Raw genomic sequence first — 17,747 nt, 5'->3', positions numbered from 1 at the left:
AGAATTCCTCATGAATTTGTCTATCTTCACAAGTTTGTCCCTATGGGTTTGCCTATTTTGGTTACTTTGCATTAGTGGGAATCATACAATATTTGTCATTTTGTGGCTGGTTTATTTCACTTAGTATAATGTTTTCAGGGTCCATCCCTGTTGTAGTGTGCAATAGAACTTTGTTCCTTTTTATGGTTGAGTGATACTTCATTGTGGATAGACCACTTTTTTGTTCATCCATTCATTCACGTGGCTTCCACTTTTTGACTGCTGTGAATAAAGCTGCAATGAGTATTGGCACACAATACCTGTTTGAGTCCCTGTTTCCAATTCTTTTGGATATTATCTAGGAGTGGAATTGCTTTTTTTTTTTTATTCTTATGTTAATCCCCATACATTACATCATTAGTTTTAGATGAAGTGTTCCATGATTCATTGTTTGTGCATAACACCCAGTGCTCCATGCAGAATGTGCCCTAGGAGTGGAATTGCTTTTGACTACTACTGATTCAATCTCTTTTTATAGATCTATTGAAATTCTCTATTTCTTGTTAAGTCAGTTTAGATCATTTGTATGTTTCTAGGAACCTGTCCATTTCATCTCAGGTACCCAATTTGTTGATGTATAATTGCTGATAGCATTGTCTATCATACTTCTTATTTCCATAAGATCAGTAGTAATGTCCCTTCTTTCATCTTTGGATTTGGATATTTGCATCTTCTCTCTCTCGTTCTCTTTGTCAGGCTAGCTAAGCATTTGTCAGCTTTGTTAATCTTTTGAAAGAATCGACTTTGGGTTTCACCAATTCTCTCTGTTGTTTTCCTATTCTTGATTTTACTCATCTCTGCTCTATTGATTATTTCCTTCCTTCTGCTAGTGTTGGGTTTATTTTGCTCCTCTTTCTCTAGTTTCTGATGTTGTAAAGTTAGCGTATCGATTTTTAAATGTAGCATTGATAGCTATTTCCCTCTGTGTACTCACTACATGTACTGCAACCCATTAGTTTTAATATATTGTATTTTTTTGTTTTGTTTCCATTCATCTCTAATTATTTCCCAATTTCCCTTGTGATTTGCTCTTAGATCCATGTGTTAGTTTTCACATATTTGTGAATTTTCAGTTTCTTTCTGCTGTTAATTTCTAGTTTCATTCCATTACAGTCAGAGAAGATACTTTGTATGCTTTCAGTCTTTTTTAGTTTATTTCGACTTGTTTTGTGCTTGACACATGGTCTTTCCTGGAGAATGTTCCATGTGCACTTGAGAATTGCTTTCTGCTGTTGGTGGGAAGAGTGGCCTATAGATGTCAGTTAGGTATGGTTGGTTTATTGTGTGGTTCAAGTCTTCTCTGGCCTAGGTGTTCCATCCGTCATTGAAAGTGGCATCCAGAGGTCTCCTCCAATTATTATAGCATCCTTGGATTTGATAACTTTTCTTTCCTTTAGTTTTATTTTAGAGGGATTGGAAAGAGAAATGGTCCAAGTCAATTATTCAGGTTTAATTAGACCCCACTATTAGAATAGTGTTTTATTCTATAAATAACAAAGGCAATTTATATTTTTAAGGATCTACCATATGGAAAGGACTGCATTAGTTTCTTCCACAATTATCTCACCAAAATCTTTATGAGACCCTTTGAAATAAGTATCATGACTAGCATTTTACAGACGAAGAAACCAAAAGCCAAGTTTCTTAGGAAACTTGCCCAGGATTACACATTAGTAAATGGCAAAGCCAAAATTCAATCTCTGGTCTGTCTCATTCTAAAGTAATGTTCTTGGCACAACATCATGTTACCTTGAACATTCTTTGGTTTCCACTTTATCTCATGGGAGCCTCAAACATCCTTTGAGTTGGATAAGTCCAATATGTGTCTTTTTGTTTGTTTGTTTTTTACTATTGCTTCTTGATAAACCAGGAAGCTGAGGCCAAAGGAATTAAATAACATTTGTGAACATATAACATAGTTTCACAGTAAAGCCAGAGCTATGACTTGAGCTCCCTTAAGTCTGAATCTCATGCTCTTTCTCTGACAATACTTGAATCCTAGGTTCGAGGAAGACCAAAATAGTGATGTTATCTAATTTTTAAAAATTTGTACAAAAATCCAAAGAGAGGCTTTCTTATCCCAAATAAACAGCCAAAGGTAAATACCTATGGAATGAAATGCTAGCAGAAATTATGTTTTCTTTTTAAAAATGAACATGTGTTTAGGGAGAGGGTGTACACAGTAGGAGTACCAGAGTCCTGTGGGCCCCCAACACATGAACAACAAAGACCATCCTTTAAACAAAACTGCTGACCCCTTACTCTCCCACCCCTCCAATCAGTGATTTCAGATCTAATAGAGCATCCAGAAGCTTCCGTGGTAGATCTCTATACTGGCCATGGGCAGCACACTCTTTTTCCCTCGGTTGAAACTGACTTTGGGGGAGTCCCAGTCAGCAGGCAGGAGAAGCCTCCATCCCTGCCCTTCTCCCAGCATGCGCTGTCTGTCGCTCTTAATGGGGAAATGATCAGCTCCTGCTTTCCCTGTCTCTCCTGATTAGAATCTCGGTGTCTTCCACACTGGGGACCAGACTCAGTGTGTTTCTGAGCCAGCCCCAGCCAGGGTGAAAGTTGACCAGCAGTCTCAGGCTTGCCAGGGTGACAGGGGCCTGCTGCTTGCTGTTTCCTGTCCTTCTGGTACTGCCTGACACTGGCCTGGCTGTGTGGGTTTATGCAGAAATAAGGGAGTTCTGCCTTTCTCCATCTACCCTTCAGTCTGCCCTGGGACTGGAGCTCTAAAGTATGCCCGCCCTGGTCTTAGACTGCCACTCACTGCAGGGGCTGAAATCTCCTCTCTCTTGTTTCCAGATCCCAGAATGGTCCCACTACGAGGGGAGGGACCACTTTTTGTCCTTGTTTGGCAACCTGCCCTGCCTGCTGGTTTGAACCCCTTTGTGGAGCTCCTGCCTGAACCATCCTGGAGCTCACTGATCCTTTTGTGCTGCTGTGCATATTGGATAATCCAGGCAGTACTGGTCTTAGACCCCGGCGAGTGGCTTCCGCCCTGGCTCACACATTTTAGAGAGTCCCACTAAGGTGATCTTCCAGCCAGGGCATCCCCTTGTGGCAAGAAACTACCAGGTCAAGGGGATGTGCCCACCTAGAACCCATACCTTTCCCCTCTAGACCTTGCTCCAGATACTTGAGATGCAAGAATTTTTTTTTGCCCCACCAGTTATGAACCTGTTTCCAGGGCCTTCGTGGGTTTCTCCCCTACGTGCTGCACCTCTCTGGGCTTGAGGCTTAGCCAGAGGTAGTTCTTCATGTGGGGTGTGGGAAGAGTTTGGACATGTATGAGTGTGTGAGGCCTGTTGCACAGTGGGATACAACTTGGGATGGAAAGAAGGGAGCCAGGGGAGGGGGTTAGGGGGCCAAGGGTTCCGCAGTGCCACACTGAGCACGGAACATAGCAAAAGCCAAGAATTCTACATTCCTGTGTGGCTCTTCAGGTTGCTGTGAAGGTCTGTTTGTCAAAAAACAAATGTGTGAGAGAACCCATTTTATTATTGAGCACTCTGTTAGCTTGGCTTATAACTTGTTAATATTTTTTCTGAGTGGCACGAGGCCTCCATTTGTTCTCTTACCCTGGACCCCACAGAGGTCCGAGGTGGGTCTGGGCTTAGCTCTTGTCCCATTCAGTCCCAGTTTCCTCACTGTCACTTGCTTTCGTTCTTGAGAGCCAGATATCTCATCCCCAGGACAAGCCACTGTGTGACACAGACTAGCCCTTCAGCATTACAAGAGGCAGACAGAAGCAAAATCCATCTAGAAAAATTAGAATGCACTAATAGAAATCACAGGGGCTTTAGAAACCAGGAAGCCTACATCCTAGCTCGGCCAGCAAAGTAATTTGATTTCTTCAAGCTCTAATTTCCTTGCTTGATACATGGGGGAGATATCCTTTACTTTAAGGTTGATGAGGATTGAATAAAACGTGCCACTCCAGCGTCTTGCACAATGCCTGGTCCGTAGTCAGCACTCAGTAAACAAGCCTCGCTCTCCTGCTAATTTTGAAAGGTTTCATTCTTCTCAAATAGGATGAACCAATATTCACTCATGGGCTTTTCCAGAATATTGCATGGAAAAGACATTTGCCGCTGGAACCTGACATCTGTCCTAAGAACGATCCTTCCCCTCGCCACCCAATCTATTCTTGGACACCTTCACCCCTCCTCTCGTCTCCCAAGCTGTCCACTCAGCAGCTTTGGGAGGTTGCTTTCCCAGCTGCACAGGCTGCTTCCATTTTGCTTCACCCTTGTTTGCAATGATCATCCAGGATTTTGTCTTTGTTGCCTTTGCCATGAGCTTTTCCCATAAGCAGTTCCAGAGTGTATATTTGAACACATCCAGATTGACCTTCCCCCTCTTAGGCTCTGGCTATCATGGTAGGTCTGGGTGTGGGCACCACCCGTGGTTGGATTAGGGCCACGAACGAGGCTGGTATGTCCCATCTTCTCGGGACTCGGAAGGCCGAAGATGAGGTAATCGCCTAATTCCAGAAAACCAAGAGGCAACGATAAAGTCCTTTGCAGTGCCCAGAAGAGAAAGCAAGGAGCTTCATGCCTAGCAGACTTCCAGGCAAGCTACACTGTAACTCCTCCAAGTCTTCATTATAAGTTGGTGTGTTACAGGTTTCTTGGCAAAGCTGAATTTTTAAAATTCTAATTTGGGTTTGTTCAATTGAAAGAGAATAAATTTTAGCCTATAAATAGAGTTCTATAACCAAACTGTCAGAGGGAACCTGGCTGCATATATGTAGAGGATATATAAAGAGGTGAACATTTGGCAGGGAGAGAATCTAGGATGACTGGAATTACTAGAACCTTCTAGCTAGGAAATTCTCTCATAGGCTAGGGTCTCACAAATGGTACTCCATCGACCCAGCTGCCCAAGGAAGAAGGGAACATGGACCCACTCTTGCCTTTGTCTTTCCCATGCCCTCTGCAATCATGAAATCCTAGTCTTCCACCTCCTTGATATTCCTCAACTCCCTTTATCTCCCAACATCCCACTGTTACTGTCTTTTGACAGGCCTTCCCATAGTCTCCTAAGTCACCTGCTGCCTCCAACCCAGACAGAACCTCTCTTGGTTCCCAGGGGGCAAGGAGAGTATGTACATGATGGTTTCCAGGAGCTGGGGCAGAAAGATGGATCCAAGAGCTGGGGATGAGACAGAAGGGCTATTTCAGGGATAGGTCAGAGCACAGCAGTCAGAGAATGACCATGCATCCCAGGTGCTCCCAAGAGCATGAGGGTAGAGAGAGAGATGGGCTCTGAGAACTAACAGAAGAACTAATGGGTTCCAAAATGGCTGGACTTTCTGGAAGCCCTAGAATCACACTTGAGAACCAATGCCTTTTAGTTTGGGTACTTCCCGACCTGAGAAACAGATTTGAAGACAAAGGCTTGAGTGCAGGTAGTTTATCTGGGCAATGTTGGCATGGAATAGGAGTGAGGGACTCATGCGGAAGGATGGAAAACAAGCTCAAGGTTGAGTGATGGAGTTGGCTGCCACCATGGAAGACGGTGCTTGATCCCCAGATCTAGGGACAGGAACAGCTGGTACCTGTGCAAATAAATCCTTTATGCAACTCTTCAGATTTCCCAGTTTGAGTATGTCACCTGTTTCCTGCCTGGATGCCAGTTATTACAGATTGGATCGGTTGGGGCATTTAGGGAGTTCTGATCATCAGGTCTGGGAGCTTAAAGTCTTGAGCAGGGAGCAATATCATCTGCCTGGGTGAAGGGACTGAAGAGGATTCCTGCAGCTGTCCCATGCTGTGGCCTCAGGCCAGTATCAACCAGGAAGTGAGGGGTACACACTGGTGATGACAGCAAAGAGCTGTGTCATTGTATCTGCTTGAAGCTGGGGGACATCGGCTCAAACAAAAGTGCTCACCAAAGTAGCCACTGGAGGCACAAGTGGGGCTGAGAGAACCTGTGGCAGCATCCAAGGAAGGTCCATTATTTCCCAGGGGTCCTGACAGCCTCAGGTTCAATGTGACCAGTCGAGGCTCAAAGTCACATCCAGGTGTGGTGTGGGACTGAGTGTTGCCTGCCTTCCAGTCGCTGCTCCTCTCTCCTCTGCCCTGCTCTCTCTGTGCCCCGGAGGATGACCTGTTTGGACTGCAGCCACAGGCTTCCTCAGCCTCTGTATTCTGGTTGAGCTCAGCCCCTGGTGGCAGGGGCAGGGGGCTCAGGACTTGAATCTCCTAGCTCCCTTCCTGCGAGGTTGCCACAGCCTGCCCGCATCGCTGCACAAAATGCCACGGCCCAGTCAATCAGCCCTCTCTCTCTTTCTGGGTTCTGGTAAGCCCACTCCTCCTCCTGTCCTTGCAGCCCCGGGGGCGGTGGGGGGTAAGAGCTTGTACTCTTGTCACTGGCTCTTTTCATTATGCTTCCTTCCAATTTCCTTGTCTTAGATCCACCTAGATCTAGAGCCCCTGTGGACGGGAGGAACTGGGTTTCACACCCAGGAGCAGTCCTGGAGGGAGGGGGGAGGGGTCAGACCCAGGAGGCAGCTGGGAACTCGGAGATGGGCCAGCCAGCCTGGCTGGTTGATAGGCGTGGCTCATGGACACCAACACTCAGTTCCCTCCAGAAATTCAGACCCAGGCTACAGAGCAGCAGATAGTGTCCAGACCCCACTTTCTAGAGGGGCAGGTACTCCTAATGCCCCTGCTAGCCCCAGGGCTCTGGGCGAGCTGCTGGGTCCGGCTGAAGGAGCAGGTACAGAAAGTGCAGAGCAACCATGGGGGTGGAAGGAAGCAGATGCGTACTGAGCAAGCATCCTCACAGCTCAGGTGCTTCACCTGGATTCTCATTTGCTCTGCATAGCTGCCCTTGAGGCTGCTCTGGTCATCCCCGTTCTAGGGCGAGGGACCACGAGGCTTAAGCAGGTTTGATAAATTCCCCTAAATCACCCAGACAGGATTCACACCAATGCTTATTCTGCTATAGATCCCAACGCACTCCTCCCCTAGGTGGGGGGGTCCTCAGCGTGCTGTGTGGGTAACCCTGTTGAATGTTGTTCTCCCTCCGTCCCCAAACCCCCATCCAGCCGAGTCTCCTAATGTTGATCTGAAGGGTAATTTTCTTGTCAACTCTATAATTAATGGGCCGCACACTACAGTGGCCCTCTGTTATTCTGCTTCTCGAAGATATATTTCAAAATGAATAGCTGTTTAACCAATCACTTGGCAGACGCATTACCCTTAGGTGTTTCTGTCAGTCAGCGTTTTCACACATTGAGCCTGAAGTAGGCAGAATCAATTTGGGTATCTGCTCTGGGAACGTGAAAGCAGGCACAAATTAGAAATTCCTGGAATATCAGAACTTGTCGCCTATTAGCACTGAACGGAGCGCGGATTGCCCTTGCAAACTCCTTGGCCCTGCGCTCCGGTGCTTTGGCATTGTCTGCCACTTTTAATAAAGCAGGAAGAGATCTTTTGTAATGGCTCTAAGATAATGTCTGTACAGCATGTCTGTTCTTTCTCGGCAATCAGAGCATTGACTTTGTAGCTCCCTCCACAAAAGCTTCAGGCGGTAGTTTTATGAAATCTCAAAACTTCTGCTGGCCCAGGAGTGGGAGAATGAAGAGGGTATGCATGTGTTCAAAAACAAAATTGTGACACACTCGAGGGGTGCTCCAGAGATGTCTTTATGGGAAGAGAGTTTTACAAGATGCTCACTGATGTTGGGGGTTATTAATAAAGGATTTGGAAGACACGGTGATTTCTGAGAACCAACCATCCCAATTGACCCGGCCCCTTGCCCTGCCCCCCCAGTGTTTGAAGAGGCAGAGATACTCGTAGAAACATTGCTGGGGCCCAGTGCTTGGCCCACACTGGAGGTCACTTACCTGTTGGTGGACCACCATTGGCTAGGTATCTCTCTGCCTGAGAGGGTTCTCCTGCTATAAGACTATGCTCGGCTCTTGAGTTCATGAACACGCTGGAAGAGTCAGGAGTCCCTAGGAGCAACTCTCAGCCTATGAGTGAAGGAGGTTGGTGAATACACAGTCCAACTTCCACATCGCTCAATGGGAAACTTATGAGGTGAATTCATATGGTTTTCCTAGGGGCTCCCATGGGATTGAGCCTGGTTGCCCATAGTAGGAAGATATTGATTGACAACCCCATTTTGCATATGTGAAAGTAGAGGCTCTGAGAAGATCATGGTCTTTCTTCTACACTCCATTCACACAGAGTAGATGTGTCTCACCTCACCCCTCTTGGCCCACATTTACCTTAGCCATTGCTGCCAAAATCTAGCTCCACACATAGGTGGTCTGACAACTCCTTGTCTCAACCGAACTATGAATCAATCTTTCTGTTTCAGATTTTCTCAGAGTCCATGGAGTGGAATACCTGTGGGAAACTTCCCAGGATCGAACATGCTCAGATTCCAAATGTGAGGGAATTACTGTCCTCTGGGCCAGCCCCTGTTGATGGGAGATAGAAGTCCACTGTTGGGTCAATGCTCCCCTCCTCTGCCCGACTGGTGGACATGTTATGTGACCAAGAGGCTCTCAGAGGGACCAAGGTCCAGGTGCCCTCTGAAGTGACCAGCTCATGAACATACCTCCCTAGCTGCTTTCCCTGCTTTCTTGAGGTACTTTTCCAGTCCTCTACTTCTGAGTCCCTTCAAACCCAAACCAAACCAAACCTTACCTGGACATCGGCCATATGAGGATGTGCTCTCTGGAGGAATGCATGCACAACAGCTGAGACCAGAATCATCCCTAGAAAGCACACTCTTAGGATGGGATTTGGAAATTGGACCTCTCACTAATCCATCAGATGGCAAGGCAGACCCCACTGCTGGGAAAGTGGGGTGTTGAGACCCCTGGTCTGCAAAAGTCTCACAGTGACTGAGATTCCCAGTGATGGTGGATCAAGAGGAGGTGTGTGGCAAGTGAAGCATGGGCTTAACTCAAGCAGGGGAGTTTGACATGTATGGGACAACATTCAGGACAGAGCTTCTGGAGTTGGCTGCCTCCTGTTAACAGATTTTGAAGCCTCGAAGAAACAGAATGAAGACTCAGGGCACATTGTGGACATCAGAAAGTCTCTGTGGAAGCTCCGTGGAAGAGCTCTCATGTTTCTTAGTTACTGAACAATCTGTGCTGAAAATGAGGCTCAGGATTCAATTTTCAGGAGAACCAAGATAGAAAAAAACTGGATGCAGAGTCTTGATAAGTCTCTCCCACCAAGTGAGGGCCTTACTAATGAAGTATTGGTACCCTGAGAGCAGGAATGGGGACTTTTGTTGGTGGCCTGAGAATCTTGAAACTGGGTTTTCCTGATCTGTCAGGTCAGCAGAAGTAGTTCTCTCCCTTGATAGAGAAGAACAATTTCTCCTTGTCTGGAGGTCTGCAAAGAGCTCACATGAAGCAGTCACTTTGCAAGATGAGGCTCATTCACCTCATGACCCATCCCTTCATCCTGCCATTGACTCCAGAAAAATAACAAGGGGCAGGCTACAGTAGGGTGCAGCCACCCCCCTCCCAACTCTGGAAGGAAATGACATACTCACCCGAAGAATTGCAAGACTTGGCATATATGCACTGGGACAAATCGTAAGAGGAGCTGGGCCAAGAAAAGAGATGAATTCTGCAGCGGGACTAGGCTGTGTGGACAGATATCTTGCTGCTAAGGCCGTATCCTCCAGCAGGTCTGATGCTATTAGAGATACCCACAAATCTCAATTGGAGAGTCAGAGTGCAGACCCCTGGGACTCCAAAGCATTCTGAAGCGAGGCCATGCCTTCTGTGGCAGAGAACTGCTTGCTGTTTGAAAAATCATCTCCTGGCATGGTGTGCCTTAGGAGAGACTGAACACCCATGGGCCGTCATGGGACTATGAGGACAAAGTTGCCCACTGTTAGCTAGGGATCCTCAAATATACTTGAGTCATAATTGAGTAGGCAAAGCAACAGCTTATTGTATGATGGAAATGGGACATTTAGAACTGGGTCTGAACAATTCCCAAGGGCACAAATAAGAAACACGAACAGATGGTCTAGACTTGGATGTTAAGTACCTCTCTAGGACTAATGCTTCTCCTTGAACTTATACTAATGGATTCATGGTGTTCCATCTGATCAGCTGATAGAGGAGAAATTCAGCCATGGTTCAGCGATGGGTTAATACATTTAACATGCTAATGTTATATGTAAATATATAGTAATATATATAATATATAGTTGTATGTAATTATATAATTATGACATACTATAACATACTATATAATTATATAACATGCATATCATAAATTATACACATTATGTATAGTGTATTTCATAGATCAATCAATTATAATCAATATAGCTATATAATTATACATAAACATGTATAATTACATGTTGTGTTAACATGTATGAATATACGAATGATAATACTGAATACATTCATGATCATGGAAATGGATGGTCACACACCAGAGCATCCCTGAAAGACATAAAGCAGATACTTCCAAGGGGGCAGAGCTGTGACTAGTGCACTTTGTCACTGTCCTTGTCCTCCTGGCAGAGGTGAATGGCTTGTCTGGTTGGTCAGAGGCATGAAAGGGGACAAGACTGAAAGAGCAGAGAAAAGGAAGTTTAAGGCAGAGACAAGTGGGTAAACTAATTGGAACAAACATAAAGTGGGCTGATTTTTGTGTTTTGTTTTAATGCTCACCAGAGAGCATATTCTACACAGCACTCAGTGACCAGGTAGATAGGATGGTTCACTGATGGAGGTTGGCCATTCTCTCTCCCAGGCTACTTTGCTGTCTGTATAATGGGTTAAAACAATGGTCATGGAAGAAGGGATGGAGGTTATACATTGGCCCAAGACTGATCTAGCTACCGCCATTGCTGAATACCCAACTCACTAGCAGCATAGATTGACTGAGCATTCATCATGGTGCCATCCATTAGGAGACCAACCAGCCATTTGGTGGCAGGTTGTTAAGTTGGTCTTCCATCCTATAGATGAGGGTTTTTTATCTTTATTTGAATTGTCACTCATTCCAGATATGGTCTATCTTCCCTGTGTTTGGTTCCAGTATGGTAGCCAGTGCTACCATAAAAATGGCTGATTTACTGACATGGGATCATCCACCACATGGCTTCAAGGGAGCTATTTTATGACCAAAGAGGTGTGACTAAGAGTGCATAACCACAGGATCTACTGGTCCTATCATAGACCACACCAACCCAAAGCAGCCACAATGTAATAAAGGAATGGTGTCTTAAAGTCTCAGTAAATGAGCCAGCTCAGGAGGCAAAAATCCTCCTCCAAAAATCCTGGGGTTGGGGCACTTGTCCTGCAGGATGCATGATATGCATTGAACCGATAGCCAATATGTCATATAAACTACAATCCAATTCTTGGTCGGGAACTAAGCAGTGGAAGTAGGTCTGGTTCCTCTCACCACCACAACTAGTAACACACCTAAAAAAGATGTATTCTTCTTACCCCTGAAACCTTAGGCCCTGCTGGAATAGAGGTCTTAGTTTCCAAGGAGGGAAGCCTTCCACCAGGGGACATGGGAAGAATTCCGTTGAACTTGGGACTATGACTTCTACCTGGTCATATTGGCCTCCTCAGTTGTGGGACCCAGTAGACAAAGAAAGGAGTTATTATTTTAGGAGAGATAATTTTCCTGATTACCATGAGGAATTTGGGATGTGGCTACACAACCAGGATAGAAAGTAATCAGTAAGGTTCCTCTTGGTGCTTCCATGCCCAAGGATAACTAGAAATGGGCAAGTGCAACCACACAGTTCAGGAAAGGCCAAGCAAATTAGAACCCAGACCCTTTGCAGAAGATCTGGGTCACCCATTAGTAAGCATCCTAGACTTGCTTAAGTGTTGGCCAAAGTGAAGAAGATCTAGAAGAGTAGTAGGTAAGAGATATGAGTATCTATTGTGCCCTCAAGGCCAGTTGTAGTAGCAGAGATCTTAGTTTAGTCCATTAATCTGCTATAAGATGTGCTTTATGGAGATTGCTATCAGCCATTCATCACCTTGAACAATTCTGGCTCAAACTTAATGGTGAGCTTGAACAGATCATAGTCATGCAAACAATGGACTCCACCAGGCATCCCATGTGCCCCACTTCACATCCCCTAAGCCCGTCTTTTGCTCCAACCATTGTTACAGAAATCCAACTTGCCAAAATATGTAAACATATAGTACCTTGACTCAGGTGTGCCCCGTGTGTCTTATTTTCTGATCAAGGGCTTCTTTGATGCTGCAGCATGGGACCCATGTGGGGATCCTGTACATACTGATGCATGTGCAGTCTGAAAGTGAGTACATTAACATCCTATGGAGCAATCCTTGACCATGGAGGAAGTGGACCAGTGACTCTCAGGTAAACAGTCCCGAAGATCATTCTACATAGCTCCTCAGAGGGTTCCAGTAGGATTGACCTCCAATTTCCCATAGCAGTGACTGGCTGGATAACTCACCCTTGCCTTGACTTGCTTTTTGTATTAGTTAGCTTTTGCCATATAACAAACCATTCCAAACTTTGCTCATTTAAGATAAAAAACCATTCATTTGGGGGCTGCCTGGGTGGCTCAATTGGTTAAGTGTCTGCTTTCAGCTCAGGTCATGATCCCAGGGTCCTAGGATTGAGCCCCACACTGGGCTCCCTGTTCTTCTTCTCCCTCTCCCTCTGCCACTCCTCCAAACTTGTGCTCTCTCTCTCCCTCAAATAAATAAATAAAATCTTTAAAAAAAACCCCACTCCTCTGGCTCTAAATCTATGCATCAGTTGGATAATTCTGCTTAACTGGGCCAGGCTGGGCTGATCTCAGTTGGGCTTGCTCACACATCTGGGATATTCTGGAGTGGCCTTTGCTGGGATGTCATCGTGGTTTTTTGTCCTCCAGCCGGCCATCCTGGGCTTCTTCACATGGAGGTTACGGATTCCCAAAGAGAACAGAAGGAAGAGTACAAAACCTGTTGATGTCCAGGCTGGAACTGGCACAATGTCACTTCTCACACATTCAATTGGTCAAACCCAATTCTGAGGTTAGTCCAGATTCAAGGGATGGCGAAAATACACTCAAGCTCTTTGATGAGAGGAGCCACAACGTCTCATTGCAGAAGAACATAGATACAGTGAAGGAAATAATGGAGAATATTTTTTGCAAATATTCTGCCATAACTTCTGTGATTTTTGGTCTTCCGTGCCAATTTGGCTAGGTTATGATACCCCATTATGTAATCAAACATTAATCCAGGTGTTGCTGTGGAAGTATTTTGTGGATGTGGTTAACATCTATACTTAGTTGACTTTAAGTAAAAACAGTAAAAACAGTTGCCCTTGGTCATGTGGGTGGGCCTCATCTAATTGGTTGAAATTGGTTTCCCAAAGAAGAAGTTCTTCCTCAAAACTGCAGTAGCAAATCCTGTCCAACTTTCCATCCCGTTGGCCTGTCTTATGGGTTTCAGACTTGCCAGCCCCACAATTGCACCAGCCAATTCCTTAAAATAAATCTCTTGACAGATAGATAAGCGATAGGTGGATTCTATTTCTTCAGAGAACCCTGACGGATACCACTTCCTTCTCTGACTTTTCCAAGATTTCACTCCCGTTCCCCGGGATCACGTCCCCAAAATAAACTGCCTGCAACCAGCCCCCATCTCAGGGTTTGCTTTCTTGAGAGAACCCAGCCTACGACAGCAGGCCTCTGAAAAGATAGTCTCTTTTACATTGTTTCAGTAAAATTCCGTGATAAGCCATTTGTCGTCTGATAGTGGGCTCTTGTTATTGGTAGAGAAATTCAAAATACTGAAACCGAACCTGACTAATGTGCAGGCACTTGAAGGTTGATTGGAAAGTTAGAAATTCAAGCGAAAGATGTCAGGGCTGTGAATTCAGGACTGAATCACCAACATCTGTAGCCATGGGGAATGACATTAATCTTGGAGGTTATTTGGATTCTCAGTCATATGACCGGTAGGTAGGACTTAACAGCCCCAAATCTTACCCAGTGCCCCTCCCCCTGCCTTCCCCAGTAGAATCGAGAATCTGACCATTTATCACCACCTGCAAAACTATTGCCTTGGTAACTTGGTTTCTTACCTGGATTATCACAGACTCCTAACTGGCCTCCCCGTTTTTCCTTTTACTCCCCTCCCATCTATTCTCACTCCACAAGTCAGATGGATCCTGGGAAAACATGAAGTCAGATCACACAATTCCTGTGCTCATGATCCAATCAAACGTCCCATTTTGCTCAGGGTAAAAACCAACATACAATAGCTTTCAAGGCTCAACGTGATCTGGCCTTGATCCCTGATCTCATCTCTTGTTCTTTCCCTCATTCACTCCAGCCACTCTGGCCTCTTCACTCTTCCTCAAGTGCTTCAGACACACCCATGTCTTGTGACCTTGTTCCTTCCCGCTCCTGGTATGCTCTGCCCCTCAAAGTCTCCCTGGCTCACTGCCCATGGCCACGTTCTTCACTGCTCCAGGGGACACCAACTACCTGTAACACAGACACCTGATGCATCGGGGGTCCATTGGCCAAACCCATAACATTCAAATTGGGAAAATTGAGGAACAGAGAGGTTAAGTGACTTCCTTAGGATCTACGTCTTAGGAGACTGGCAAAAGAAGCCCTGTCTCATATCTCTCCATTCTAAGAGATGTTTCTCAGAATAATTGTATTTAGAGAAAGGGGTTTGGCAAATGATCATCCAGAGAACATTTTCATCTGTGTTTCTAGGCATAACCCAGTGTTATTAAAACTGTGATGAGTGCAATGATGGATGTGTATTGAATCCCACCCTCTGTGGGAAGTGGGCCTGGAAACTTCGACGTTCCCCCACCCTCGCTTTCATCCTTGGCAAACCCTGGAGCTCAGCAGTAGCAATCCCCATGTGAGATAGCCGGGAGGAGAAGCCCATCCCGGTTTTGTACTTTTCACTATGTCATATTCAATATTCCCTGGCAGGTGCAGAGAATGACTCCTTCCCCCTACTCCTCTGAAAATGTCCCTTTCATGTTTCATAAACAACAGCTTTGCTATGCCATTGTCTCTGTTAGTTATTTTCATAATTCATAATTATCTTAGTTCTTAAAACGTAGACGTACATTTAAAAGCATGATCCAATCGTGCTTGATTGCTGCCACATTGTGTTCAAAGTAATTACCATTCATTTGGCTTTTGAGGCTGTTGAATGAATTTTCCACATGAGATTCTTTAATTTGTACATATTTTATTGCTATAAAATAGGTATTGGCAAGCTGCCTAAACTGTAGTGAAGGCCTTTAATTCCTATCACTATGTGATAAAACAAATTGAGTGCGAACTGAGAGGCTTAAGATAGAACACTTGAAATGGATCCCACTCGATTTTTTTTTTTTCTAAACCAAGCTCCCCCAGGTGTGAGACACAGGTAAGGTAGTTTAGTCCAGATGAAGGTAGTTTAGTCCAGGCTGAGAGCTCAGAACTGTTTTAGCATTTGTATAAAAATGATAATGTCCCTCCAAGATGGCAAACCTCTCTCTTCTCAGGATCTATTATTCCTTGGGGAAAGGATGTTTGGAGAGAGAAGGTTATTAGCATTTTTCATGCATAGCAAGAGAAATGGAGTACGCACAAAACAGAGCCAGGGAAGTCTTGGTCAAGGGAGAGAGCTGGGTTGGGTGACGGAACACCTGGGTCCAGGGGGGAGCTCTGCCAGCTGTGTGGCCTTTGGGAGTCCTTGTGAAAGCCAGCTCACTTGTAAAATTAAATTGTTGGAAGAAATGATTTCTAAATTTGATTTGTAATTTGTTTTTCCGAGGTTATTGGGATCGTAGCTTTAGCCAGGAGATCTTTCTCCTGAGGCTTTCTCCAGAGTTTTAAGAGTTACATCTATCCTTTTTCTTTTGTCCACATTCTAGAAATAGTGAGATGAGAGGAGAGGAAGGTGTAGAAGACATTCCAGTGTTAGCATAGATGAACTTCAAGATTTCTCCTGATCCAGACATTCTTTGCTTTAAACTCTTGGGCTGGAGAAAAATTATCAAAGGTCAACTATCAAAGGTCTTTTATTCAGACTTCTCTTTCTCATTACAATATTAACCTTATTTTGTTACTTCTGGTGCCTCCCTGCCTGGTGTCAAGACTCCTTCACTGCCATAACTTCCAGCTGATAGATAATCCTTTCTACTCAAGGAGGTTCATCTATGTTGACCGTGTTGGATCCAGTTGCCTCCCCTTTCTTAACTCCCCTATACATTCCCCAACTGACCAATATTGACCCATAGGTAGGGACATCTCTACGCCCCTATTCAGCAGGAAGATGTTACAGAAAAAGAGACCTGCCACCTTCAACAACCTTAAAGATTTAAGGGTCAAAATTGTTCAGGGGGGAAATGATGAGGGAACAGAAGGCAAGCTGAGGACAAAGCAGAAGCTGACACCCCACAACACCCCCCCCCCAAGGGATATATATGACATTCCTCATGCACTCCTGGCTGCCCTAAAGCTAAGGAAAGGAAAAACAATACTTAACTTATAGAGATCACAATCCTACAAGACCTGAGTCTCCCTCAGTTTACAAATGTCTTAGCAATCTACAAGAACAAAGCATTTCTATCAATAACCTAGCTTCCAGAAGGAAATGTAGATACAATTAAATGTCCTTATAACCTGCAGTCCATTGACAGATAGTTGAAGCAGGCAGAGTGTAATGTTCCTCCAGGAAGCTCCCAACTATCTTAATGTTAATGCCTTGCTAGAGGGAAAAACAACCTTAACTTGACAATGGCGAGGCCTCCAGTATCCTGAGCGTCTTCTTTAACATATGAAAATCCTTTTGAAAACCTCCCTTTTCCTTACCTCCCCCAACCCCATAGTATATAATCAGCCACCCCTCACAAACCCAGTGCAGCAGCTCTTTCTGCCCACGGGTCCTGTCCCTGTGCTTTATTAAACCACCATTTTGCACCAAAGCCATCTCAAGAATTCTTTCTTGGTCGTCGGCTCTGGACCCCACCCCACCAAACCTCACCTATATTCCAAAACCCCCTCAACTCCATCTGGTCAGTGGAAGCTCTTCCAGCTTCTTTAGTCCGATTTCCTCCCACCCAAATCCTTCCCACCAGCTCTGCAAAACTACCATATGTGTGGCTGTGTTTGCACATTTCTTGTCCTGGAAATGCCTCTTACTTTTCTCTGCTTTCCCAAACTTGCTCTTTGACCCAGACTTAGGGTAATTGGCATGACTTCCATGTAACCATTTCCAATTGCCCCTCCCCGGCAGCGGCAGGTGTCTCTACTAACACCCATTTTCCACTTAGTTCCATAGTACCTTGGATTGTTTTTTGGTGTTTGCTACCTATTTCTCTTCTTGCTATAACTAACTATATATTCGTTGAGAAGAGAGTTGATCTCATTTTCTTCTTTGGTGTCACTCATGTTGAGAAGTGTAGCTGTTATTTAATAGAGAGTCACTGATGGATAGGTCCAACATTATTCATTTATTTACAAACATTTAATTGGCATATTTCTTCACTCCCTCTGGAGCCTATGAATTGACTTAGTCTGGTCTCCTCTGTTCAAAGCACTCATTTTTTATCTTTGACATCCACCCTCCCCCCCCCCGGCCCCCACCATAGTGTTCTTGGAATAGGCACATAATTTAGATTATCTCTAAACTAGACACATGGCCTCTCTTGGTGTTTCTTTTGGGTTTCACTGTTAGTAGTCAA

This window comes from Neomonachus schauinslandi, chromosome 5 (genome assembly GCF_002201575.2).
Source record: "Neomonachus schauinslandi chromosome 5, ASM220157v2, whole genome shotgun sequence".
NCBI classification, from domain to species: Eukaryota; Metazoa; Chordata; class Mammalia; order Carnivora; family Phocidae; genus Neomonachus; species Neomonachus schauinslandi.
This window is presented reverse-complemented; position numbering follows the sequence as displayed.